The sequence below is a fragment of the Symphalangus syndactylus genome, chromosome 18 (assembly GCF_028878055.3).
Source record: "Symphalangus syndactylus isolate Jambi chromosome 18, NHGRI_mSymSyn1-v2.1_pri, whole genome shotgun sequence".
NCBI classification, from domain to species: domain Eukaryota; kingdom Metazoa; phylum Chordata; class Mammalia; order Primates; family Hylobatidae; genus Symphalangus; species Symphalangus syndactylus.
This window is the reverse complement of record NC_072440.2, coordinates 30,588,416-30,614,724: the sequence shown is the minus strand read 5'-3', so window position 1 is coordinate 30,614,724 and position 26,309 is coordinate 30,588,416. Positions and strand designations below refer to the sequence as shown.

Genomic DNA, 26,309 nt, shown 5'->3' with positions numbered 1-26,309 from the left:
GCAAGAGGCCAGTGATAGCAGCAAACTTAGACAGACAGCATGTTGAGAACTTGGAAAGTCTATGGATGGCTCCAAATAAGGTACTGACTTGAGCCAATGTGTTTCAAAAGGATCAGGGTAGGAGGGCAAGAGTAGAATGTAGGGGACAGTTGGAAGGCTTTCGCTGAAGCTGAAGTGAGAAAGGATGGTGACTTGAACTAAGTAACATATTCATGGCCCCTTATTTGTAAGCTTGAAAGACGAATCAGATACAAACCCTACCTTCAATATGCTTGTTACAGTAGGGAAGAGAAGACATAAGTAACTCAAAGATTAGAGAGATTTGATGCCATAAGCAAATAGCAAACTTCAGAATGTGGAGGTTACTTTTATTTTATGAGTTGGGTCTTGCTCTGTTGCAAGGCTGGAGTACGGTGGCGTGATTATGGCTCACTGCAGCCTTGAACTCTTGGGCTCAAGTGATCCTCCCACCTCAGCCTCCCTATAGTAGCTGGGACTACAGGTGCGTGCCACCACACCCGGCTAATTTTTTATTTTTTGTTGAAACAGGTTCTATGTTGTCCAGGTTGGTCTCAAACTCCCGGGCTCCAGCGATCCTCCCACCTCAGCCTCCCAAAAAGCTGGGATTACAGGAATGAGCCATTAAGCCAGGCAGAGGTTACTTTTAGCTGAAGGGAAGAGGGCAAGGCTTCAAAGAGGGAGTGGCATTTGATAGACCTAGGGGCTTGTAAGCTTACCATGGAAGTATGATTGTAAAGGGATTCATTCCACCTGGAGTGAAGCATGTAAACCCATTGGCAGTTCAGTTTTGCATGATCTTGGCCTTCAGACATGGGATAAATAGGCCTACAGTTAGGAAGCTTAGGAGCAAGGATTTGAGGGTATTTGAATACCAGGTTAAAGATCTATTATTCTCTGGCCCAGCACGGCGACTCATGCCTATAATCCCAGCACTACAGAAGGCCGAGGCGTGCAGATCACCTGAGGTGAGGAGTTCAAGAGCAGCCTGGCCAACATGGTGAAACCCCATCTCTACTAAAAATACAAAAATTAGCCAGACATGGTGGCAGGATTACAGGATCTAGGGGATAGCTACTCGGGGTGGGTTGGGGGAAGAGGGGCGGGGGACTGAGGCAGGAGAATCGCTTGAACACGGGAGGCGGAGGTTGCAGTGGGCCGAGAAGCAAGACTTCTGTCTCAAAAAAAAAAAAAAAAAAAAAAAAAAAAACTATTACTCTCACAGAGGTTGCTGTGAGCCAAGATTGTGCCACTGTACTCTAGCCTGGGCAAAGAGTGAAACTCCATCTCAAAAAATAAAATAAAAATAAGATCTATTATTCTTCCTCTCTTTATTGTTTGTTACGAGTTAACCATAGACAGGTAACCATAAGGGAGTTAGTTGTCTAACCCTGTAAAAAAAGCAGCAGGTAAATTATACTAATTTACCCTTTACAAATGCCTTACTTCAAGTAGACTTTCCTGTTGTTGGTTGCCTCAACTTCCCTCAAGACCAGGATAGGCTTGCCTAATATGAAAGACTGCAACTGATACAGTGGGACGGGCTGGCCTAGGAATAAGACTCCCCACTATAGTAGTGATCTAACTGCCAGTGTCTTGTTCCCTTATTTTAAGTCATGGGGTTCGGATTCAGTAAATACAAGGTAGATCCCTTGCAGTCCCATGAAATCAAGGGAATAGTTCCAAATTAATCTATGGGAACTGTTTTGTTAAAGGTATCTATTTAGTCAACGGATGCGTTAAAGGCCTAATATATGTAAAGCAGTGTGTAGTATGCAAAAGAGGTATGATGTGGTTTCTACCCTCACAGGAAAGCACTGTTTATTGAGCATATACAAATATGTAAAAATAGAGGGCATGAAGAGATGCATGCTGGAAGAAAGGCAAAAGTAATATTGTTTTGTGTTCAGAAGAGGACAAGAACCCCTTCTCCTGGGAGATTAGAAAAACCTTTATGGAGGAGACGGCATACACTGTTGATAATCAGAAAAAAGCAATGGATTAAGCTACGATTAGGAAGATTGACTCAACCATATCCTGGCTCCGTGGCAATTCAACTTAAACTCAGAGCTTCAAGTTCCTCAACTACTCACACTAGTTTTTGGATCAATGGCACCATTCACCTCTTCCCACCCTTGATCTCACCAAATAGCAGATTGTAAAGCACAGGTGAGCACCAGTGTAAGGCTATTAAATTGTGCTTGCAAGTCTCTGTTACTGAATCCCATGTTACTCAGCCCCACCCTTGGAACCTCGGACTACTGTACCTTCCAGGAAGACTACTCACTGTGCGAATAGAGTAGCATCAGATACGCTAGGAGTGGCCTGTGGAAGAGAACCCTTACTTCAATTTCCAGGTCCAGTAGAAGGCCCTCCATCTCCACCACTTTTCTTTCAGGCCTCCTCTTTTATTACTTGCCTTCTCTCTTCATTTCCTTTTAGCTGCCTCTGTCTTCTTGCCATCACTTAACTAAGCAAATTGAAGGCCCTACAAGGATTAAACTTAAGCCTTGTAATGGAAGATTTCTCAAATATGTAAGATATTTACTTGTGAAATACTTCACCTCAGGGGACATAACTTATGTCCCAGAGCAGTCTCTGTAGAAAGAGAAACGAGTTCCCCTTGCTGGAGCACTATAATTAACCACAAAAAACAGAGCCTCCATGCAAAGGAGGCTTTTTTGCGTAAGAATCAATTCAAGAAAAAGTTAAATATATACAGACCACATTCTAAATATAACAAAAACAGTTTTCACTACCTTCTCAAGTGCTGATTCCAAAACACTCTTACCTCTAAGCCAATTTGCATATTCTCCATGCCCACACACATGGGTACACTGGGATGGGAGTAGGGTCATATATGTCTTGAAGCTTCATGACTCAATACAATATTCTGTTACTTGATTTTTTTCTCTAAAGATTTAGAGATTCTTAGCCAAGCTTGGTGGCTCATGCCTTTAATCCCAGCATTTTGGAAGACCGAGGAAGGAAGATCCCTTGTTTCTAGGAGTTCAAGACCAGCCTGGGCAACATACTGAGATCTCCAACTCTATTAAAAAATAAAAATATATATACTTTTTTTTTTTTGAGACAGAATCTTGCTCTGTTGCCCAGGCCGGAGTGCAGTGATGCAATCTTGGCTCACTGCAACCTCTGCCTCCCAGGTTCAAGCAATTCTCCTGCCTCAGCTTGCCAAGTAGCTGGGATTACAGGCATGTGCCACCACGTCTGGCTAATTTTTCTATTTTTAGTAGAGATGAGGTTTCATTATGTTGACCAGGCTGGTCTTGAACTCCTGACCTCAGGTGATCCGCCAGTATTGGCCTCCCAAAGTGCTACAGTTATAGGCATGAGCCACTGCGCCTGGCCAAAAATAATTTTTTTAAGTTAAAAAAATGATTTAAAGACTCTTTTAGAATCTATGTACTCTCACATTTTCATAGAATATTCTTATTTATTTAAAAACTAATTTTTTTTTGTAATAGAGGTGGGGTCTCACTATGTTGCCCAGGCTGGTCTCAAACTCCTGAGCTCGAATGATCCTCCCACCTTGGTCTCCCAAAGTGCTAGGATTACAGGCATGGGCCACTGCTTCCAGCCCACAGAATATTCTTAAATGATACTCAGGAAACTTTTTTCTTTTTTTGATTAAAACAGAGACAGGGTCTCACTATGTTGCCCAGGCTGGTCTGGAACTCCTGGCCTCAACTGATCCTCCTACCTCAGCCTCCTAAAGTGCTGGGATTACAGGCATGAGACACTGTGCCCAGCTCCCAAGAAACTTTCAATATATTTTCCTTTGTGGAGGAGGACTTTTTATTGTATATCCTCCTCAATCATTATAAACAGCATCTAAAACCTAAATTTTTTACAATCTCAACTTTTATAATAGATTAAAGGGTACGTGTGCAGGTTGGTTACATGGGTATATTCTGTGATGCTGAGGCTTGGGGTCCCAACTATCCCATCACTCAGGCAGTAAGCATAGTGCCCAACAGGTGGTTCTTCAGCCCACATCCCACTCCCTCCCCATCTAGTGATCCCCGGTGTCTGTTTTTCTTTACATTAACGTGTATTCATTGTTTAGCTCCCACATAGAAGTGAGAACATGCAGTATTTGGTTTTCTATTCTTGCATTAGATCACTTAGGATAATGGCCTTCAACTCCATCCATGTTGCTGCAAAGGATATTATTATTTTTTTTTATGGCTGCATAGTATTTCATGGTATATATGTACCACATTTTCTTTATTCAGTCCACTGTTGATGGGCACCTAGATTGAGTCCATGACTTTGCTATAGTAAACAGTGCTGCAATAAACATATGAGTTCAGATGTCTTCTTTTTTTAAATCTTGTTTGTTGGGTTTTTTTGAGACAGTCTCACTCTGTCACACAAGCTGTAATGCAGTGGCATGATCTTGGCTCACAGCAACCTCTGCCTCTCAGGTTCAAGAGATTCTCCTGCCTCAGCCTCCCAAGTAGCTGGAATTACAGGCACCATGTCTGGCTAATTTTTTTTTTTTTTTTTTTTGTATATTTAGTAGAGATGGGGTTTCACTATGTTGGTCAGGCTGGTCTCGAACTCCTGACCTCAAATGATCTGCTCACCTCATCCTCCCAAAGTGCTGGGATTACAGGCATGAGCCAGATGTCTTCTTTTTTCTTTTTTTTTTTTTTTTTTGGAGACAGAGTCTTGCTCTGTTGCCCAGGCTGGAATGCAATGGCACAATCTCAGCTCACTGCAAACTCTGCCTCCCAGGTTCAAGCGATTCTCCTGCCTCAGCCTTCCAAAGAGCTGGGATTACAGGCATGCGCCACCACATGCAGCTAAATTTTTTATTTTTAGTAGAGACGAGGTTTCACCATGTTGGCCAGGCTAGTCTCGAACTCCTGACCTCGAGTGATCCACCCACCTCAGCCTCCCAAAGTGCTTGGATTATAGGCATGAGCCACCTCGCCCAGCCAAGCCAGGCGTCTTTTTGATAAAACAACTTCTGTTCCTTTGGGTAGACACCCAGTAGTAGGATTCCAGGGTGGAATGATAGTTTTATTTTTAGTTATTTGAGAAAACTCCATACTGTTTTCCACAGGATTTAATAAATTTACATTCCTATCAATAGTGTGTAGGCATTCAATTTTCTCTGCATCCTTGCCAACAGCTGTTATTTTTTGACTTTTTAATAATAGCCATTCTGACCAGTGTGAGTCTGACCAAACTCCATTTGGTTTTAATTTGCATTTCTCTGATGTAAATCATAACCTTGTTTTGTTTTGTTTTGTTTTTTTGAGACAGAGTCTCGCTCTGTCGCCCGGGCTGGAGTGCAGTGGCGCAATCTCGGCTCACTGCAAGCTCCGCGTCCCGGGTTCACGCCATTCTCCTGCCTCAGCCTCTCCGAGTAGCTGGGACTACAGGCGCCCGCCACCGCGCCCGGCTAATTTTTTGTATTTTTTAGTAGAGACGGGGTTTCACCGTGGTCTCGATCTCCTGACCTCGTGATCCGCCCGCCTCGGCCTCCCAAAGTGCTGGGATTACAAGCGTGAGCCACCGCGCCCGGCCCATAACCTTTTGTTAAACCAATATTCAGTGTTTCCAATATTATGACTATAAATTGCCACAATGCCCTGTGTACCATATTATGATTATATTTCCATTTTCCATATTAACTTCTAGTTTGTTCCAGGTTTAATATGGCCTTGTTTTTTTTTTGTTTGTTTGGTTTTGGTTTTGGTTTTTTTTTTTTGAGACAGAGTCTCGCTCTGTTGCCAGGCTGGAGTGCAGTGGCGCGACCCCAGCTCACTGCAACCTCAGCCTCCTGGGTTCAAGCGATTATCCTGCCTTAGCCTCCCGAGTAGCTAGGAATACAGTTATGCGCCACCACGCCCAGCTAATTTTTGTATTTTTAGTAGAGACAGGGTTTCACCATGTTGACCAGGATGGTCTTGATCTCCTGACCTCGTGATCCGCCCGCCTGGGCCTCCCAAAGTGCTAGGATTACAGGCATGAGCCACCGCGCCCGGCCATGGCCTTGTTTTTTATCATTCGCCTAGTTTTATAAATTTCTTCTCAGTCTGTTCCAATACATCAACCAATCTTATTTATTTATTTTTTGCTTGGAGACGTCCCTCTTAGAGCCTACTGTCCTTGTCATTTTACTTCTGCCTTCACTGATTGCTCTCTGGGTCTGTTGATGGACACTTACGTTGCTTCCAAATCTTGGTTATTGTAAATAGTGCTACAATAAACATGAGAGTGAAGATATCTCTTCAATATACTGACAGCCTTTCTTTTGGGTATATACCTAGCAGGGGAATTGCTGGATCATATGGGAGCTCTATTTTTAGTTTTTTGATGAACCTCCAAACTGTTCTCCGTAGTGGTTGTACTAATTTACATTCACATCTACAGTGGACAAGGGTTCCCTTTTCTCCACATCCTCGCCAGTGTTTGTTATTGCCTGTCTTCTGGCTATAAGCCTTTTTTTTTTTTTTTTTTTTTGTGAGACAGAGTCTCGCTCTGTCACCCAAGCTGGAGTACAGTGGCACGATCTCAGCTCACTGCAGCCACTGCCTCCTGGGTTCCAGCAATTCTCCTGCCTCAGTCTCTCAAGTAGCTGGGATTACAGGTGCGTGCCACAACGCCCAGCTAATTTTTGTATTATTAGTAGAGACAGGGTTTTGACGTGTTGGCCAGACTGGTCTTGATCTCCTCAACTCAAGTGATCCGCCTGCCTCAGCCTTCCCAAGTGCTGGGATTACAGGCATGAGCCTGGCCAATAGACGCTATTTTAACTGAAGTGAGGTGATATCTCATTGCAGTTTTGATTTGCATTTCTCTGATGCTCAGTGCTGTTGTGCTCCTTTCCTAAACGTGTTTGCCATTTGTATGTCTTTTGAGAAATGTCTATTCAGCTCTTTTGCCCATTTTTAAATCAGATTATTAGATTTTTTACTATAGAGTTGTTTGAGCTCCTTACATATTCTGGTTATTAATCCTTTGTCAAATGGATAGTTTGCAAATATTTTCTCCCATTCTGTGGGTTTCTCTTCACTTTGTTGATTGTTTCCTTTGCTCGGCAGAAGCTTTTTAACTTGATGTAATCCTACTTGTACATTTAGGCTTTGGCTGCCTGTGTTTGTGGTATGTTACTCAAGAACTCTGCCCAGTCCAATGATCCTAGAGAGTTTCCCCAGTGTGTTCTTTTAGTAGTTTCATAGCTTAGAAGTCTTAGATTTAAGTCCTTAATATATTTTTATTTGATTTTCATAGATGGCAAGAGATAGGGGTCTAGTTTCATTCTTATGCATATGGATATCCAGTTTTCCTAGCACCATTTATTGCGACTGTCCTTTCCCCATTGTATGTTATTGGCACCTCTGTTGAATATAAGTTCACTGTAGATGTACGGATTTGTTTCTCAGTTCTCTATTCTGTTCATTGGTCTATGTGGCTGTTTTTATGCCAGTGCCATGCTGTTTTGGTTATTGTAGCTCTATAGTATATTTTGAAGTCAGGTAATGTGATTCTTCCACTTTTGTTCTTTTTGCTCATGATAGCTTTGGCTATTCTGAGTCTTTTGTGATTCCACATAAATTTTAGGATTCATTTTTTTCTACTCTGTGAAGAATGTCATCGGTATATTGATAGGGATTGCACTGAATCTGTAGATTGTTTTAGGTCGTATGGGCATTTTAACAATATTGATTCTTCCAATCCATGAACATGAAATATTTTTCCATTTTTTTGGTGTCTTCTTTAATTTCTTTCACCAATGATTATAGTTTTCATTGTAGAGATCTTTCACTTCTTTGGTTAATTTCTAGGTTTTGAATTTTATTTATAGCGAATGTGAATGGAATTACATTCTCAATTTCTTTTTCAGATAGTTCACTGTTGGCATATAAAAATACTACTGATTTTCAGCTGGGCGCAGTGGCTCACGCCTGTACTTCTACCACTTTCGGAGGCTGAGGCAGGCAAATCACATGAGGCCAGGAGTTCGAGACCAGACTAGCTAACATGGTGAAACCCTGTCTCAACTAAAAATACAAAAATTAGCTGGCCATGCATATCTGTAGTCCCAGCTACTTGGGAGACTGAGGCAGGAGAATTTCTTGAACCCAGGAGGCAGAGGCTGCAGTGAGCTGAGATTGGGCCACTGCACTTCAGCCTGGGGAACAAAGCAAGACTCTGTCTCAAAAAAAAAAAAAAAAAATAGGCCGGGCACAGTGGCTCACGCCTGTAATTCCAGCACTTTGGGAGGCCGAGGTGGGCGAATTACCCGAGGTCAGGAGTTTGAGACCAGCCTGGCCAACACAGTGAAAACCAGTCTCTACTAAAAATACAAAAATTAGCCAGGTGTGGTGGCACACATCTATAATCCCAGCTATTCGGGAGACCGAGGCACAAGAATCACTTTAACCCAGGAGATGGAGGTTGCAGTGAGCCAAGACTGTGCCACTGCATTCCAGCCTGGATGATAGAGTGAGACTCTGTCTCAAAAAAAAAAAAAAAAAAAAATACTACTGATTTTTGTATAATTTTTTTTTTTAATTTTTATAAAAGACAGGGGTTTCTCCATATTGGCCAGGCTGGTCTCAAACTCCTGGACTCATGCAATCCTCCAGTCTTAGCCTCCCAAATTGCTGGGATTACAAGTGTGAGCTACCATGCCTGGCCTCATAAGATAATTTTGTATCCTGCAGCTTTACTGAATTTATTCATCAGTTCTAATAGTTTTTTGGTGGAGTCTTTAGGTTTTTCCACATATAAGATCATATCATCTGCAAACAACAATAATTCAACTTCTACCTTTCCAATTTGAATGCCCTTTATTTCTTTCTCTTGTCTGATTGTTGTGCCTAGGACCCTCAGTACTATGTTGAATAACAGTAGTGAAAGTGGAAATCCTTGGTGTGTTCCAGATCTAAAGAAAGGCTTTCAGTTTTTCCCCATCCAGTATGATACTAGCTGTGGGTCTGTCATATATGGCTTTTTTTGTTTTTTTTTTTTTTTTGAGATGGCGTTTCGCACTTGTTGCCCAGACTGGAGTGCAATGGCACGATCTCAGCTCACTGCAACTTCGGCCTCCCGGGTTCAAGCGATTCTCCTGCCTAAGCCTCCTGAGTAGCTGGGATTACAGGTATGCACCACCACGCCTGGCTAATTTTTTGTATTTTTAGTAGAAACAGGGTTTCACTATGTTGGCCGGGCTGGTCTCAAACTCCTGACCTCAGGTGATCCGCCTGCCTTGGCCTCCCAAAGTGCTGGGATTACAGGGGTGAGCCACTGCACCAGGCCCATATATGGCTTTTATTATGTTCTTTCTATACTCAGTTTTTTAAGATTTTTTATCATGAAGGGATGTTGAATTTTTTCTTTTTTTTTTTTTGAGACAGAGTCTTGCTCTGTTGCCCAGGCTAGAGTGCAGTGGTGCGATCTCGGCTCACTGCCAGCTCCACCTCCCGGGTTCACGCCATTCTCCTGCCTCAGCCTCCCAAGTAGCTGGGACTACAGGCGCCTGCCACCACGCTCAGTTAATTTTTTGTATTTTTAGCAGAGACGGGGTTTCAGCATGTTAGCCAGGATGGTCTCAATCTCCTGACCTCATGATCCGCCCACCTCAGCCTCCCAAAGTGCTGGGATTACAAGCGTGAGCCACTGCGCCCAGCCAGGATGTTGAATTTTATCAAATGCTTTTTCAGCATCAGTAGAAAGAATCATGTGGTTTTTGTGGCTCATTCTGTTGATATAATGTATCACATTCATTGATTTGCATATGTTGAGCCATTCTTGCATCCCTGAGATAAATCCTACTTGGTCATGATGATTCATCTTTTTCATGTGTTGTTGAATTCAGTTTGCTAGTATTTTGTTTAGGATTTTTGCATCAATGTTCATCAGATATATTGGCTTGTAGTTTTCTTTTTTGATGTGTCTTTGCCTGGTTTTGGTATGAGTGTAATACTGGCCTCGAAGAATGAGTTTGGAAGTTTCCTTGCTTCCTTACTTTTCAGAATAGTTTGAATAAAATTGAAATTAGTTCTTCTTTAAATGTTTGGTTAAATTCAGCAGTGAAGCCATCGGGTCCCAGGCTTTTTTTACTGGGAGACTTTTTGTTACAGCTTCAATCTCGTTATTTGTTATTAGTCTCTTCAGGTTTTGAATTTCTTTATGGTTCAATTTTGGTAGGTTGCATGAGTGTCTAGGAATTTATCCATTTCTTCTAGATTTTCCAATTTACTGGTATATAGTTGCTCACAGCATATAGTTGCTCTAATGGTCCTTTGAATTTCTGCAGTATTGGTTGTAATGTCTCCCTTTTCATCTCTGATTTTATTTATTTGGGTCTTCTGTCTTTTTTTCGTAGTCTGGCTGATGGTTTTTCATTTTTCTTTATCTTTTAAAAAACAATTTTTGTTTCATTGATCTTTTGTATTTTCTTGGTTTCAACTTCATTTATTTCTGCTCTGGTCTTTATTGGTTCTTTTCTTCTACTAACTTTGGGTTTGGTTTCCTCTTGCTTTTCTAATTCTTCAAGCTTCATCATTAGGTTATTTATTTGAAGTTTTTCTTCCTTTATTTATATATATGTATATAAATGTATAAATATGTAATGCTTCACAAATTTGCATGTCATTCTTCTTTTCTTCTTCTTTTTTTTTTTTTTTTGAGACGGAGTCTAGCTCTGTTGCCAGGCTGGAGTTCAGTGGCACAATCTCGTCTCACTGCAACCTCCACCTCCTGGGTTCAAGCGATTCTCCCGCCTCAGCCTCCCAAGTAGGTGGGATTACAAGCACGTGCCGCCACACCCAGCTAATTTTTGTATTTTTAGTAGAGACGGGGTTTCATCATGTTGGCCAGGATGGTCTCGATCTCCTGACCTCATGATCCGCCCACCTCAGCCTCCCAAAGTGCTGGGATTACAGGCGTGAGCCACTGCACCCGGCCTTTTCTTCTTTTTTGATATAGGTACTTACAGCTACAAACTTCCCTCTTAGTACTGCTTTTGCTGTATCCAATAGGTTTTGGTATGTTGTGTTTCCATTATCAATTCTTTCAAGAAATTTCTCAATTTCTTTCTTAATATCTTCATTGACCCACTGGTCATTTAGGAGCATATTGCTTAACTTTCTTTTTTTTTTTTTTTTTGAGAGTTTCGCTCTTTTTACCCAGGCTGGAGTACAATGGTGCAATCTCAGCTCACTGCAACCTCCACCTCCTGGGTTCAAGCAATTATCATGCCTCAGCCTCCCAAGCAGCTAGGATTACAGGCGCCCGCCACCACACCTGGCTAATTTTTGTATTTTTAGTAGAGATGGGGTTTCACCACGTTGGCCAGAATGGTCTTGAACTCCTGACCTCAGGTGATCCGCCCGCCTTGGTCTCCCAAATTGCTGGGATTACAGGCGTGAACCACCACGCCCAGCAATATTGCTTAACTTTCATGTATTTGTATAGTTTCCAAAAATCCTTATTACTGATTTCTAGTTTTACTCCAGTGTGGTCAGAGAAGATACTTGATATTATGTCAGTTTTTTGAATGTTTTAAGATTTGTTTTGTGGCCTAACATATGGTCTGTCCTTGAAAAAAATACATGTGCTGAGGAGAAGAATGTATATTCTGCAGCTGTTGGATGAAATGTTAGGTAAATATTATTACGTCCACTGTCTATGGTGTAGACTCAGTCCAAAGTTTCTTTGTTGTATTTTTGTCTGGATGATCTGTCCAATGCTGAAAGTGGGGTGCTGACGTCTCCAGCTACTATTGTATTGGTCTCTTTTCAGTTCTAATAAAATTTGCTTTATATATATCTGGGTGCTTCAGTGTTGGGTACATATATATTTACAATTATTATATCATTTGCTGAATTGACCCCTTTATCATTATATAATGACTTTCTTTGTCTCTTTTTATTATTTTTATTTTACTTTATTTTATTTTTTTTGAGAGAGAGTCTCACTATGTTGCCCAGGCTGGAGTGCAGTGGTGCGATCTTGGCTCACTGAAACATCTGCCTCCCAGGTTCAAGTGATTCTCCTGCCTCAGCTTCCTGAGTAGCTGGGACTACAGGCGGCCACCACCACGCCTGGCTAATTTTTGCATTTTTTTTAGTAGAGACAGGGTTTCACCATGTTGGCCAGGCTGGTCTCGAACTCCTGACCTCAGGTGATCCACCCACCTTGGCCTCCAAAAGTGTTGGGATTACAGGCATGAGCCACCGTGCCTGGCCCTTTGTCTTCTCATAGTTTTTGCCTTGAAATCTGTTATGTCTGATATTAGTATAGCTACTCCTACTCTTTCTTGGTTTCCACTGGCATGGAATATCTTTTTCTCTCCATTTATTTTCAGTCTATGGGTGTCTTTTTAGGTGAATTGTGTTTCTTGGAGGCAATAGATCTTTGGGTCTTGTTTTTTTAATCCATTCAGCCACTCCGGGTCTTGACTACAGAGTCTAGTCCATTTGCATTCAATGTTATTTATAAGAACTTATTCCTCCATTTTGTTATTTTCTGAATCTTTTGTGGTCTTCTCTTCCTTCTTCCTTCCTGTCTTCCTTTTAGTGAAGGTGATTTTCTCTAGTCATATGTTGAATTTCTTGCTTTTTACTTTTCGTGTTTGTGTTGTATGTTTTTAGATTTGAGGTTAGCATGAGGCATGCTAATAATACCTTAAAAACCCATTATTTTAAACTGATTATAACACAGAACATAAACAAACTAACAAGCAAAAAGAAAACTAGGGCCGGGCGCGGTGGCTCACGCCTGTAATCCCAGCACTTTGGGAGGCCAAGGGGGGAAAACACGAGGTCAGGAGATCGAGACCATCCTGACTAACACGGTGAAATGCTGTCTTTACTAAAAATACAAAAAATTAGCCAGGCGTGGTGGCACACGCCTGTAGTCCCAGCTATTCAGGAGGCTAAGGCAGGAGAATGGCACGAACCCGGGAGGTGGAGCTTGCAGTGAGCCGAGATGGTGCCACTGCACTCCGGCCAGGGCGACAGAGCAAGACTCTGTCTCAAAAAAAAAAAAAAAGGAAAAATGAAAACTCTATACTTTAGCTTTGTCTCCCCACTTTTTAACTTTTTGCTATTTCTAGTCATATCTTACTGTACTATGTCTTGAAAATTTGTTGCAGTTATTATTTTTGATGAGTCTATCTTTTCATCTTTCTACTTGAGAAATGAGTAGTTTACATACCACAATTGCAGTGTTATATTATTCTGTATTTTTCTGTGTACTTACTATTACCAGTGAGTTTTGTAACTTCAGATGATTTCTTTTGTTGTTGTTGCTGTTGCTGAGACAGGGTCTTGCTTTGTCACCCAGGCTGTAGAGCAGTGGCACGATCATAGCTCACTGCAGCCTTGAACTCTCAGGTTCAAGCATTCTTCCCACCTCAACCTCCCAAGTAGCTGGGACTACAGGTATGCGCCATCACACCCAGCTAACTCTTTTAACTTTTTTGTACAGATGAGGTCTCACTATGTTGCCCAGGCTGGTCTCAAACTCTTGAGCTCAAGCGATCCTCTCTCTTCAGCCTCTCACAGTGCTGGGATTATAGGCATGAGCCACTGCGCCCAGTTCCTTCAGATGATTTCTTATTGCTCATTAACTTCTTTTTCTTTTAGACTGAAGAACTCCCTTTAGCATTTCTTGTAGGACAGGTGTGGTGTTGATGAAATCCCTCAGCTTTTGTTTATTTGGAAAGGCTATTTCTCTTTCATGTTTGAAGGATGTCTTTTGCTGGATATACTATTTCTAGGGTAAAAGGTTTTTTCCTTGTGCACTTAATGTCATGCCACTCTCTCCTGATCTATAAATTTTCCACTGAAAATTCTGCTGCCAGATGAATTGGAGCTCCATTTTATGTTATTAATATTTGTTTTTTTTTCTCTTGCTGCTTTTAGGATTCTTTCTTTATCCTTGACCTTTGAGAGTTATTAAATGCCTTGAGGTAGTCTGTGGGTTAAATTCTTAGTGTTCTACAACCTTGTTTGTTTGTTTGTTTGTTTGTTTTTTGGGGTTTTTTTTTTCTTTTTTTTCTCTTTTCTACAATCTTCTTTTTTTTTTTTGAGATGAAGTCTCATTCTTGTGCCCCAGGCTGGAGTGCAATGGCACGATCTCAGCTCACTGCAACCTCTGCCTCCCAGGTTCAAGTGATTCTCCTGCCTCAGCCTCCCAAATAGCTGGGATTACAGGCGCCTGCCACCAGGCCCAGCTAATCTTTATATTTTTAATTGAGACAGGGTTTCACCATGTTGGCCAGGCTGGTCTCAAACTCCTGACCTTAGGTGATCTGCCCACCTCAGCCTCCCAAAGTGCTGGGATTACAGGCATGAGCCACCATGCCCGGCCTTACAATCTTCTTATACTTGAATATTGATATCTTTCTCTAGGTTTGGGAAGTTCTCTGTTATTATCCCTTTGAATAAACTTTCTACCCCTATCTCTCTCTCTCTCTACCTCCTATGGCCAAAAACTCTTAGATTTGCCCTTTTGAGACTGTCTTTTAGATCTTTTTTTTGAGATGGAGTCTCGCTCTGTCACCCAGGCTGGAGTGCAGTGGCGCAATCTCGGCTCACTGAAAGCTCTGCCTCCCGGATTCACACCATTCTCCAGCCTCAGCCTCCCGAGTAGCTGGGACTACAGGCACCCACCACCATGCCCGGCTAATTTTTTGTATTTTTAGTAGAGATGGGGTTTCACCTTGTTAGCCAGGATGGTCTCGATCTCCTGACCTTGTGATCCACCCATCTTGGCCTCCCAAAGTGCCGGGATTACAGGCATGAGCCACCGCACCCGGCCTGTCTTCTAGATCTTGTAGGCATGCTTTACTTTTTAAAATTCCTTTTTCTTTTGTCTCCTCTATGTATTTTCAAATAACCTGTCTTCAATCTCACTAATTCTTTCTTCTGCTTAATCAATTCTGCTGCTAAGCAACTCTGACACATTCCTAAGTATGTCAATTGCATTTTTCAACTCCAGAATTTCTGCTTGATTCTTTTTAATTATTTCAATCTCTTTGTTAAATTTATCTAATAGGGCCAGGCATGGTGGTTCACGCCTGTAATCCCAGCAATTTGGGAGGCTGAGGCGGGTTGCAGATCACCTGAGGTCAGGAGTTTGAGACCAGCCTGGCCAACACGGCAAAACCCTGTCTCTACTAAAAATACAAAAATTAGCCAGGCATGGTGGCAGGTGACTGTAATTCCAGCTGCTCAGTGGGAGCCTGAGGCATGAGACTCACTTGAACCCAGGAGGCGGAGGTTGCAATGAACTGAGATCACGCCACTGCACTCCAGCCTGGGGGACAGAGCGAGAGACTCTGTCTCCAAAACGTAAAAATAAATAAATGAATTTACCTAATAGGATTATGAATTCCTTTTCTGTGTTATCTTGAGTTTCTCTGAATTTCCTCAAAACAGCTACTTTGGATTCTGTCTGAAAGGTCACTTATCTCTGTCTCTCTGGGACTGGCCCCTGGTGCCTTATTTAGTTAATTTGGTGAGGGTATGTTTTCCTAAATGGTCTAGAAGCTTGTGGATGTTTGTCAGTGTCTTTGTATTGAAGGCTTAGGTATTTTTTGTAGTCTTCACGGTCTGGGCTTGTTTGTACCTGCCTTTCTTGGAAAGGCTTCCCAAAGGGCCTTGGGTGTTGTGATCTAAGTTTTTGGTTACTGCAACCGTATCTGCATTAGAGGACACCCCAAGCCCAGCAATGCTGTAGATCTTGCAGACTCATGAAGATACCACCTTGGTGGCCTTGGTTAAAATCCAGAAGAATTCTCTGCATTACCAGGAGGAGATTCTTGTTCTCTTTCCTTACTTTCTCCCAAATAAATGGAGTCTCTCTCTCTCTCTCTGCTGAGCTGCCTGGAGTTGGGGGAATAGGTGACACAAGCATCCCTGTGGCCACCACCACTAGGACTGCTCTGGGTCACATCTGAAGCCAGCACAATACTAGGTCTTGCCCAAAGCCTGCTGCAACCACTACCTGACTTCCACCTATGCTCGCTCAAGGCCCGAGGCCTCTACAATCAGCAGGTGGTGAAGCCAGCCAGGCTTGTGTCCTTCGGGGCAATGAGTTACCCCAGGCCCCAGGCAGGTCCAGAGATGTCTGGTAGCAGGGCCTGGAGTTGGAAACCTTTGAAATCTACCTGGTGCTCTATTGTACTGCAGCTAAGCTGGCACTGAAACCACGAAACAAAGCTCTTCTAACTCTTTCCTCCCTTTCCGCAGGCAGAGGAGGCCCTCCCCATGTCCACCACCACAGGCCCACAGAGAGTACTGCCAGGGTACTGACGAAGTTCACTTAAGGCCCAAGGACTCTTCAATCAGCTTGTGGTGAATGCTGCCAGGCCTGGGACTCAGGCTTTAGGGCAGTGGGCTCCCGTCTGGCCTGGGGTAGGTCCAAAAATGCTGTTTAAGAGCCAAGGCCTGGAATCAAGGACCCCAAGAGCCCACTCAGTGCTCTTCCCCACTGTGGCTAAGCTGGTACCTAAGCTGATTTTTGGTTCTTATGAAGGTGTTTTTTTGTGTAAGACAGTTGTCAAATTTGGCATTCCTTCGGGGAGGACAATAGGTGGAGGCTTCTATTCAGCCATCTTGTTCCTCCTCCTATCCCAAGGCATTAAAATATTGATTAGGGCCAGGCACGGTGGCTCACGCCTGTAATCCCAACACTTTGGGAGGCTTAGGCAGGCGGATCACCTGAGGTCAGGAGTTTGAGACCAGCCTGTCCAACAAAGCGAAACTCCGTCTCTGCTAAAAATACAAAAATTAGCCAAGTGTGATGGCGCAGGCCTGTAATCCCAGCTACTTAGGAGGCTGGGGCAGGAGAATCACTTGAACCCAGGAGGCGGAGGTTGTAGTTAGCTGAGATCGTGCCACTGCACCCCAGCCTAGACGACAGCAAAACTCTGTCTCAAAAATAAAATAAAAAATAATATAAAATAAAATATTGAGCCGAGGTGCGGTGGCTCATACCTATAATCCCAGCACTTTGGGAGGCTGAAGTGGGTGGATCACGAGGTCAGGAGTTCGAGACCAGCCTGGCCAACATGGTGAAAACCCATCTCTACGAAAAATACAAAAATCATCCAAGCGTGGTGGCATGTTCCTGTAGTCCCAGCTACTCAGGAGGCTGAGGCAGGAGAATTGCTTGAGCCCAGGAGGCAGAGGTTGCAGTGAGCCCAAAGATCACACCATTGCCTGGTCAACAGAGTGAGACTCGGTCTCAAAAAATAATAATATATTGATTAAGGCTGGGTATGGTGGTTCACACTTGTAACCCCAGCACATTGGGAAACTGAGGCAAGATTGCTTGAACCTAACAGTTCCAAAGCAGCCTGGGCAACATATTGAGAACTCATCTCTACAAAAAATTAAAAAATTAGATGTGGTGACTCACACCTATAGTCCTACCTACTTGGGAGGCTGAGGTGGGAGGACTGCTTGAGCCCAGGAGGTCAAGGCTGCAGTGAGCCATGACTACACTCCAGCCTGTGTGATAGAGTAAGACCCTGTCTCAAAAAAAAAAAAAAAAAAAAAAAAAAAAAAAAAAAACAGGCCAGGCTCACACCTGTAATCCCAGCATTTTGGGAGGCCGAGGTGGGCAGATCATGGGATCACGAGGTCAGGAGATGGAGACTATCCTGGCTAACACAGTGAAACCCCGTCTCTACTAAAAATACAAAAAAATTAGCTGGGCATGGTGGCGGGAGCCTGTAGTCCCAGCTACTTGGGAGGCTGAGGCAGGAGAATGGCATGAACCCGGGAGGTGGAGCTTGCAGTGAGCTGAGATTGCGCACACTGCGCTCCAGCCTGGGCGACAGAGCAAGACTCCATCTCAGAAAAACAAACAAACAAACAAACAAAAAAAACACATATTGGCCAGGCATAGTGGCTCACACCTGTAATCTCAGCACTTTGGGAGGCCAAAGCAGGTAGATCACTTGAGCTCAGGAATTTGAGACCAGCCTGGGCAACATGGTGAAACACCATCTCTACAACAAAGACAAAAATGAGTGGGGTGTGGTAGTGCTTGCCTGTAGTCCAAGCTACTTGGGGGGCTGAGGTGGGAGGATGGCTTGAGACTGGCAGGTCGAGGCTGCAGAGAAGCCATGTTCGCACCTCTGCACTCTAGCTTGGGCCAGAGAGTGAGACTCTGTCCGCCTCTCTCTCTTTCTTTATCTCTCCAGGGGATACCCCAAGCCCAGTAATGCTGTAGATCTATATATATCTGTATATATAGATTAGGCCAGGTATACTGACTTGTGCCTGTAATCCCAGCTATTTGAGAGGCTAAGATACACATACATATAGATTAGGCCAAGCATAGCAACTCATGCCTGTAATCCCAGCTATTCGGGAGGCTAAGACAGGAGGATCACTTAAACCCAGGAGTTTAAGACCAACCTGGGCAGTATAGCAAGATCCTCTCTCTCTCTCTCTCTCTCTCTCTCTCTATATATATATATATATATATATGTATTAGAAGCTCTGTGTCAGTGTGCAAGCATGTCAAGTGGTGAGCTTTAGTATAAGGGTAACCAAGTGGTGGCCCATTCATTTCATGGGGACCTTTCCTAACCATCAATATTTTTAGAACTTTTTCTGTTGAGCTGATCCATTCCCCAGAAATCATTCTCTTACCTCACTTAGAAGGGTATAAGTCTAGCTGCCAGCCTTTTGGGGACTGGGTGGGAGAAGGCGACTGGAGGTCTTACCATTTGGTATGCACAATTTTACTTAAAGCCCCTCTCAGCTTGCCTGGTCTCCTGAAATCCAGAACCCCTTTAGTTCAGCCACTCCGGAACATAAACCTCTAGTCATCTGCCAGGACCAAGGAGAGATTGTGCTCTTACTGCACTCAGCTGAGCAGGATGGAATCAACCAATTCTTTTCTTTTTTAAATTCTTTTTTATATTTTAAAAATATTTTCATCCAGCTAAAAATGTCAACAACCAATTCTTTTTTGTTGTTTTTTGTTTTTGTTTTTGTTTTATTGGGTTTTTTTTGTTTTTTTTTTTTTTGAGACAGGGTCTCACTCTGTCGCTCAGGCTGGAGTACAATGGTGTGATCATGGCTCACTGCAGCCCCAACCACCTTAGCTCAAATGATCCTCCTGCCTCAGCTTCCCAAGTAGCTAGCATCACAGGTGCATGCCTCTGCACCAGGCTAATTTTTTAAAGAATTTTTTGTAGAGATGAGGTCTCACTATGTTGCCCTGGCTGGGTCCTAAGCATTCCAAATACAGCAAAATTCTTTCTTCTTTCTTTCTTTTTCTTTCTCTCTCTTTCTTTTTCCTTCCTTCCTTCCTTTCTTCTTTCTTTCTTTCCTTCTTTCTTTCTTTCCTTCTTTCTTTCTCTTTCTTTTTTCCTTCTTTCTCTTTCTTTCTTTCTTTCTTTCTTTCTTTCTTTCTTTCTTTCTTTCTTTTCTTTTTCTTTCTTTTTTTGAGTCTCACTCTGTCACCCAGGCTGGAATGCAGTGGCACAATCTCAGCTCACTGCAACCTCTGCCTCCCAGATTCAAGCTATTCTCCTGCCTCAGCCTCCCAAGTACCTGGGATTACAGGCGCCCACCACCACGCCTGGCTAATTTTTGTTTTTTTAGTAGAGATGGAGTTTCACCATGTTGGCCAGGCTGGTCTCGAACTCCTGACCTCAGGTGATCCACCCACCTCGGCCTCCCAAAGTGCTGGGATTATAGGCGTGAGCCACCACACCTGGCCTCAGAATTCGTAATATCCTATTCAAAACCTGCTACCCTCTAAAAGGTGGTCCTCTCTTGGTCTTTTCTATTTCAGTTACTCAAGCCAAAACCCAGGAGTCATCCTTGATTCCTATTTCTCTCACTCAAGCATGCAAACCATTAAGACCTAGCAACTCCACTTCCACAACATACGCTGGCTCATCCCTTTCTGTCCATCTCTAATAGTCCATCCAAGCCATCATCTTTCCTGGTCTCTTACAATAGCCTCTTTCCGGCCCCCTTGCTTCTCTTCTCCTCCCACTTCTCCTTCATCCTCCCCTTACCCCATATATTCTCCCCATAGTGGCTAAGGTAATCTTTTTGTTCATTTGTTATTATTTTTACCTTATTTTCATATAATTCGCCCTTTGCCATTCTTTTTTTTTTTTTTAAACAGGGTCTTGTTCCGTCACCCAAGCTGGAGTATTGGAGTGCAGGGGCATGATCATGGCTCACTGCAGCCTTGACCTCCCAGGCTCAAGCAATCCTCCCACCTCAGCCTCCTAAGTAGCTGGGATTACAGGTGTGCACTACCACATCTGGCTAATTTTTGTATTTTTGTAGAGATAGGGTTTCACCATGTTGCCCAGGCTAACTTTGAACTCCTGGGCTCAAGACATCCACCTGCCTCAACCTCCCAAAGTGCTGTAATTACAGGCATGAGCCACTGCACCCAGCTTTACTTTATCATTCTTATATTACTTTTAACTGTTCTTTTCTTTTTTTTTTTTTTTTCATATTTATCCTATGTTTTTTTTCTTTTTCAACTTTTATTTTAGAATTGGGGGTACATGTGCAGATTTGTTACAAAGGTATATTGCATGATGCTTAAGTTTCTGATTGAAAGATAAATCAGATCATGTCCCATCTTGGCTTAAACCCTGCAAAGGCTTCCAGTGCACTTATCATAGCCCAGACTCCTTACCTTGGTTTACAGTACCTGTATAATCCTACCCTTTCCAACATCTTCAACCGCATCTCTACTACTTCCCCTCTATACTCTAGTCACACTGGCTTTTCTGAATATGACAAGCTCATTTCTATCTTTGTGTTTTTCACGGACTACTTCCTCTACCTGGGATGTTCTCCTTATTGTCATTTAAGCCTCAGTTTAAATGTCACCTCCTCAGAGAGACAATTCCTGACCAAAGTCTAAAGTAGCTACCAAACCAGTCTATTTGTGTCACTTTCTTTTAATTTTCTGCCTACCACTTAGTTTTACCTGGTTTGTTCCCTCTACTTACTTATTCACTTGTTTAGCCTCTCTGACTGGAGTGTAAGCTTCATGAGAGCGGGGATCTCATCTGTTATATTCAGAGCAATACCCTTAGCATCTAGAGCAGTAACTGGTATGAAGTTGACATTATTAACTTGGTCAGGAGAGGGAACATTGAATATTAATAGTTCCCTGAGGAGAAAAGTCAGGAGTTTTTGTTTGTTTGGTTGGTTGTTGTCACTGTTGTTGTTGTTGTTGTTTGAGACGGAGTCTTGCCCTGTTGCCCAGGCTGGAGTGCAGTGGCGCGATCTTGGCTCATTGCAACCTCCGCCTCCCGGATTCAAGTGATTCTCCTGCCTCAGCCTCCCGAGTAGCTGGGATTACAGGCATGCACCACCACACCCAGCTTATTTTTGTATTTTAGTAGAGATGGGGTTTAACCATGTTGGCCAGGCTGGTCTCAAACTCCTGACCTCAAGTGATCCACCTGCCTTGGCCTCTCAAAGTGCTGGGATTACAGGCGTGAGGCACAGCACCTGGCCAGAAGTTTTAAGTGTTATAAAGAGAGCAGGTAATCCATAGTGGTTATGCTAATTAAGCACTGATAATTAGCATTCTGGGTAGAAATGAGTTGTGTGTGAGTATGCACATAGTTGACGGTATTTCTCAAGCTCGGCACTATTGGCACTGTTGGTGTCTTGGGCTAGATAATTCTTTGTGTATGGTGGGTGGCCGTGAGGGATGTCCTGTGCGTCGCAAGATGTTTAGCAGCATCTCTAGTTTCTACCCACTAGATGCCATCCCAGTTGGGAAAACTCAGAATGTCTCTAGACATAACCAAATGTCTCTCATGGGACAAAACATTCCTCAGTTGAGAACTACTTGATTAAAAGATGTTCCGGCTGGGTGCAGTAACTCATGTCTGTAATCCCAGCACTTTGGGAGGCCAAGGTGGGCAGATCACTGGAGGTCAGGAGTTTGAGACCAGCCTGGCCAACATGGCGAAACCCCGTCTCTACTAAAAATACAAAAATTAGCTGGGCATGGTGGCGGGCACGGTGGCGGGCACCTGTAATCCCACCTACTCGGGAGGCTGAGGCAGCAGAATCACTTGAACCTGGGAGGCGGCGGTTGCAGTGAGCCGAGATTGCACCACTGCACTCCAGGGTAGACGACAGAGTGAGACTCTGTCTCAAAAAAAATAAAAAATAAAAGATAAAAGATGTTCCATTTTGCATTAGTCAAAAATGAGTCTTCACTTTGGTCTAGTAAAAGCCTGGCGTCCGAGGATCCTTCAAAGTTCATGGTATTTTATCAGCTTCAGTAGTTAGAGCCTATGGCAATGAAGCAATAGTTTCGATAATTCCTAAGCAAGTGCTATTGTAAGTGAAAAATTAATTTTTATAGTCCCTCTTCCTGAGACAATAGGATGACCTCACAAAGGGTCAACACATGATCAGGTTCTGAAATCTTAGCTACCATCTTAGTTTCTTTCAGATGTCATTCTCACAAGATTCCGTTTTGTTTATCAGAGTAATCTTAATTTTTTGTTGTAGAATTGCTGAATGCATAAAACAGGATGGTGGCTGCACAACAACTGGCACTTCAAAACCTGTGTACAGGCCGGGCATGGTGGCCCACGCCTGTAATCCCAGCACTTTGGGAGGCCAAGGTGAGTGGATCATTTGAGGCCAGGAGTCAGAGGCCAGCCTGGGCAACATGGTGAAACCCTGTCTCTACTAAAAATACAAAAATTAGTTGGGTGTGGTGGCGCCCGCCTGTAATTCCAGTTACTCAGGTGGCTGAGGCACGAAAATTGCTTGAACCCGGAAGGCGGAGGTTGCAGTGAGCTGAGATCACATTACTGTACTCTGGTCTGGGCAACAGAGGGAGACTGTCTCAAAAAAATAAACTAAAATACATTTTAAAAACTACAATGTGATAACAAAAAATAAACAAGCAAATAAGTAAAATAAAATTTTACGGCAGGGTGCTGTGGCTCACGTCTGTAATCCCAGCACTTTGGGAGACCGAGGCAGGTGGATCACCTGAGGTCAGGAGTTCAAGACCAGCTTTGCCAACATGGCAAAACTCCTAAAAATACACAAATTAGCCAGGCGTGGTGGCACATGCCTATAATCCCCGCTGCTGGGGAGGCTGAGGCATGAGAATCACTTGAACCTGGGAAGCAGAGGTTGCAGTGAGCCGAAATTGTGCCACTGCACTCCAGCCTGGGCAACAGAATGAGATTCTGTCTCAAAGAAAAAAAAAAAAATTCAGCAGATGAAGGGTGGGCAAGTATTTAAAAAATAAAATAAAAAAACCTACTAACAGCCGGGCACAGTGGCTCACGCCTGTAATCCCAGCACTTTGGGAGGCCGAGGCAGGCAGATCGCCTGAGGTCAGGAGTTTGAGACCTGCCTGGCCAACATGGTGAAACCCCGTCTCTACTAAAAATACAAAAATTAGCCGGCCGTGGTGGCAGACGCCTGTAATCCCAGCTACTCAGGAGGCTGAGGCAGGAGAATTGCTTGAACCCAGGAGGTAGAGGTTGCAGTGAGCCAAGATTGCACCATTGCACTCCAGCCTGGGCCACAAGAATGAGACTTCATCTCAAAAAAAAATACCTGCTAACAATAACTTGACAACAGCAACCATTAGTAACAACTTAAATAATGTTTACAGTATATCCCAAATCAGCAAAAGCCCAAATCCTGCTAAAAGATTCCACAGATTTGTCTGGGCAACATGGCGATAACCCGTTTCCATAAAAAATTTAAAAATTAGCTGGGCATGGTGTTGCACGCCTGCAGTGCCGGCTACTTGGGAGGCTGAGGCAGAAGGATTGCTTAAGCCTGGGAGGTCCAGGCTACAGTGTGCCGTGGTTGCACCACTGCCCTCCAGCGTGGGTGACAGAGAGAGACCCTGCCTCAAAAAAAGAAAAAAGAAAGAAAAGAAAAAAAAATTCCACAGATTGGTTTTCCCCACCTTGACTTGGACTGGCTTAGTTCTTGGATTTTATTTAATTTAATCCTCCCACCTCAGCCTCCTGAGTAGCTGAGACTACTCAGGCGTTGTACCACCATGCCCAGCTAATTTTTATTTTTTGTAGAGACAGGGTCTCACTACATTGCCCAGGCTGGTCTGGAACTCCTGGGTTCAAGCAATCCTCCCACCTCGGCCTACCAAAGTGCTGAGATTACAGGCATGAAGCACCATGCCCAGCCTATTCTTGGATTTTACACTGAGATCTCTTGATTTAGTCTGAAGCACTTCTCCAAATGCAACAGCTGTTAGTAGTTGGCATTAAGCACCACCATGTTTAGTCAGTAAATAACCTAAAGTGATTCTGTTGTCCAGCATGATTGCAGCAAATGAATTAAAGCTTTTTTTGTTCAGCAAGTATAGCAGACAATCTTGTCTACACAATTTCATTTGCCAATTCCACTGGAAAGGGCAGTTTCTAACACAGCATTCTAAACTAGGCACCTCCAATGCAAGGTTGAGACTTGTACATGAAGGAATGGAAACCATTGTGTCTGACTGCTAATTGAAGATTTGTATTTCAACAGGCATAGGGTTTACAGAACATTCAGTCATCTGAAAGACTAGCAATATGATTAAATTCCCAAAATGGCATATAAACCACTTCCAGAGGCCTCATTCCTTCTTCTCGTCAAGACCTACATTAATAGTAACATTACTGACCAGGCTGGGTGGCTCACGCCTGTAATCCCATCACTTCAGGAGGCCGAGGCGGGTGGATCACAAGGTCAAGAAATCGAGACCATCCTGGCCAACATGGTGAAACCCCGTCTCTACTAAAAATACAAAAATTAGCCGGGCATGGTGGCAGGCGCCTGTAGTCCCAGCTACTCGGGAGGCTGAGGCAGGAGAATCGTTTGAACTCGGGAGGCAGAGGTTGCAGTGAGCTGAGATTGCACCATTGCACTCCAGCCTGGTGATAGAGTAAGACTCCGTCTCAAAACAAACAAACAAACAAACAAAAAAACCAGTAACATTACGTTAGCATAAGGGACACAACCCGTAATTTTGGTAAATTTTGCAGGTATGCTTCCAAGTGTCTACGAGTCATTTAAACCAAATATGCAGTTAATCCAGTCAAATTGAATGTAAACCTGTAGCCCAATTTCATAAACACCAATCTCGATTGGAATGTCTTGAATTAAGCAATCTGCTTCCATAAAGTCATCTACTCCTAGAACCAAAAAGTTCCTGGGATTCCCTGAGTTCTGACACGTGTGCATACAATGGGTAACAATGTGAGCTAAAACTGAGAAGCCTGCGCCCATAGCTGTATTCTCAGTAATAGCAACAACTAAGACTAACTAACCCTTTGAAGCTTTTTAATTTCCTTTCTTTTTTTCCTTTTTCTTGCTCTTCAAGAGTTTGACAACATACCTTTGAAGCTTTGTGATATTTCTTCCAGAAGACAAGTTTGGATCTGTCGCTTGTAACTGCAACATCTAGGCAAATACAAGGAGAAAAAAGTCAGAGGTCTCTTGTGGTTAATAAAACTTACTGGCTGTAATTGATTTACTACAATAATAATAATAAAATGGAAAAAGCTAGAATCCTCTGTTAAAGTATACTACATATCAATTTATAAGTATTTAGTCAATAAGAACATAATATGGGCCCAGTGCAGTGGCTCATGCCTGTAATCCCAACACTTTGGGAGGCCAAGGCAAGAGGCTTGCTTGAGGCCCAGAATTTAAGACCAGCATGGGCAACGTAGCAAGACCTCATCTCTACAAAAAAAGGAACACAATATGGATCAACTGTGAGAGTATTGACAACTGCTAGTTTACTTAATTTTTTTTTTTTTTTTAAGATGGAGTCTAAGGCTGGGCACGGTGGCTCACAGCTGTAATACTAGTGCTTTGGGAGGCTGAGGCGGGCAGATCACAAGTCCAGGAGTTTGACACCAGCCTGGTCAACATAGTGAAACCCTATCTCTACTAAAAATACAAAAAAATTAGCTGGGCGTGGTGGTGGGCGCCTGTAATCCCAGCTACTCAGGAGGCTGAGGCCAGAGAATCGCTTGAACCCAGGAGTCGGAGGTTGCGGTGAGCCGAGATCACACTATTGCACTCCACTCTGGGCGACAGAACAGGACTCTGTCTCAAAAAAAAAAAAAAAATTGAGATTGAGTCTAGCTATCGCAACTGGGCTGGAGTGCAGTAGCACCATCTCAGCTCACTGCAACCTCCGCCTCCTGGGTTCAAGCAATTCTCCCTGCCTCAGCCTCCCTAGTAGCTGGGATTACAGGCGCTCGCCACCAAGCCCGGCTAATT

General features: G+C 43.3%; 1 long non-coding RNA gene across 2 annotated transcripts; it reads left to right on the top strand.

The window, feature by feature from the left end:
* The first annotated feature begins 1,824 nt into the window (after positions 1 to 1,824).
* Positions 1,825 to 25,579, top strand: LOC134733514 (uncharacterized). Of its 2 annotated transcripts, none has more exons than XR_010117072.1 (4): positions 1,825 to 2,187; positions 16,263 to 16,427; positions 22,548 to 22,663; positions 25,399 to 25,579. It is a non-coding gene; the product is annotated as an uncharacterized lncRNA (long non-coding RNA). The 2 variants fall into 2 exon arrangements; XR_010117073.1 differs by lacking the exon at positions 1,825 to 2,187 and adding an exon at positions 9,042 to 9,160.
* The last annotated feature ends 730 nt before the right edge of the window (positions 25,580 to 26,309 follow it).